Source organism: Triticum dicoccoides, chromosome 6B (assembly GCF_002162155.2).
Source record: "Triticum dicoccoides isolate Atlit2015 ecotype Zavitan chromosome 6B, WEW_v2.0, whole genome shotgun sequence".
NCBI lineage: Eukaryota > Viridiplantae > Streptophyta > Magnoliopsida > Poales > Poaceae > Triticum > Triticum dicoccoides.
The window spans coordinates 554,621-556,867 of record NC_041391.1 but is presented as its reverse complement, the minus strand read 5'-3'; the positions used below and the strand labels follow the sequence as shown (position 1 = coordinate 556,867).

Sequence of the window (2,247 nt, the reverse complement as noted above, 5' to 3'; positions counted from 1 at the left end):
ACCATATGAGCTAGTATATATTCACGTGCATACCTGTATGAGGATATTGTAATTGCAATGCTCCTCCTTCAGTCCTAGGCCCATCAGCGCCCCCATCACATTGATCCCCACCGTTTCTCGATCTCACTGATGTCACACTGATCCCCTACCACTGAAGGTATTTCTCGTATATATATACCTGATCATATCCGCCACATAGCAGAAGCACAGCTTGCCGATCAATTCAAACAGTGCACCACAACTATGTAGCATCACTCAGCCCTAGGGCATATAGCCTTCCTCCTGCTCCTCCTCCCTCTCCTGGCCAGCATACATTGCGGTCAGGCCAACCCTGGTCCTCGCTTGATCCATTCCATCTTCAGCTTCGGCGACTCGTATGCCGACACCGGCAACTTTGTCAAGCTCGCTGCACCCGTGTTTCCGGTCATCCCTTTCAGCAACCTCCCCTACGGGGAGACTTTCTTTGGTCGCCCCACCGGCCGAGCCTCCAATGGCCGCATCATCATGGACTTTATTGGTATTTATACTTATGCTTCTGTCCTTTGTCTCGAGTTAGCTAGCTTCCAGTTTTTGTTAGAGAGTATGCTATAGATAGAAGATAGTGTCTAATGTCTACTACGTACCAATGTTTGGACTTATGATTGATCAATCAACTTGGCAGCCGAGGAGTTCGGGCTCCCTTTCATTCCCCCGATTCTCGGTGAAGAAAATAACTTCACCCATGGATCAAATTTCGCTGTCGTCGGTGCTACGGCACTCGACCTAGCCTACTTCCACGAGAAGAACATCACTAGTGTGCCCCCTTTCAACAGCTCCTTGAGCGTGCAGCTCGACTGGTTCCAGAACCTGAAGCCCACCTTGTGCTCAACACCACAAGGTACCAACTCCACTCAGTTATATGTTTATATGTCATGCATGATGTAGTCTGCATTGAATGACAAATTGGCTATTAAATTCTGTTTTATCGATCTTCAGGTTGCAGAGACTATTTCAGGGGATCCCTCTTCTTTATGGGAGATATCGGAGGGAACGACTACACCTTCATCATGGCATCCGGCAAAACCTTTGGCCTGGTATACGTGCGAGACGTCGTACAAGCCATCTCAGAAGGCGTTGAGGTATGATCAATTGTTTTGTCCAGGCCGGGCCTTGAAGACAAATTTATATAGTATATTACAAAATTAATTAACTTCCTGCTTGGTTTAATTTTCTCACCCCAAGCGCGCTAATTAAGCCTAAGGGAAATGCTTGCCTTTGCTGTCTTGTTTTGCATGCAGCAACTAGTTAAGGAGGGAGGCAGGTACGTGGTGGTGCCTGGACAACCGCCAATGGGGTGCATTCCCATCGTCCTGACCTTGTACGCCAGCCCTAACAAGACGCACTACGACCGCCGGGGGTGCCTGATAAAATACAATGCTCTAGCACGGTACCACAACAGACGGCTGGTGGCGGCCTTGTATCGGCTCCGGATCAAGTACCCTGCGGCCAAGATCGTGTATGGTGACTACTACACGCCAGTGATAGAGTTTCTCAACGAACCAACAAGATACGGTAAGCTAAAACAGATGATTGAATGACAAAACACATTTTTTTGTAGTTGTTGAATCAGGGACGTTGCAGGGTTTAGTGCTTCGTCGGGGCTCCACGCGTGCTGTGGCGCAGGTGGGCTGTATAACTACAACATGACCGCGGCTTGCGGATTACCTGGCGTGAGCGCGTGCACTGATCCCGCCATGCACATCAACTGGGACGGCATCCACCTCACGGAGTCTGCATATAGGCTCATCGCCACCGGTTGGCTCTTGGGGCCCTTACGCACACCCACGCCTATTCTCGAGGCCGTTTCAGGATCTCTCGATCTCAAGACATCTTCAATCTTATAAATCAACACCTTGAGTTACGCTAGCTAGCTCCTGAGTAGGAGTACTAGCTACATTGCTGCAACCGGCGGCGCGGGTCTCTTGAAGCTCCAGCCTTAATTCTGCATGCATGCTACTCGTTCAATAAACAAGCTACACACTTCCTAGCTAAAGTGTGTGTGTGCTTATGGTTATAATAGTGTGACACAGACATAATCTCCACTCAAGTATAAATTAAAGCAGTATGGTATATGTAAACTGCGCGGGTCATTTACTCTATTAAAATGGATCTGTTGTCATATTTTCTTGCTTGCTTCTCTAAGAATCTATGTAAACTGCTGGAAGCCTTTGAACGATTTGCTAAATTAATTAATTAAGGTCATCCTTG

General features: G+C 47.9%; 1 pseudogene; it reads left to right on the top strand.

Annotated features, from left to right (window-relative positions):
• The first annotated feature begins 243 nt into the window (after window positions 1–243).
• Window positions 244–1,910, top strand: LOC119326638 (annotated as a pseudogene).
• Window positions 1,911–2,247: the final 337 nt, after the last annotated feature.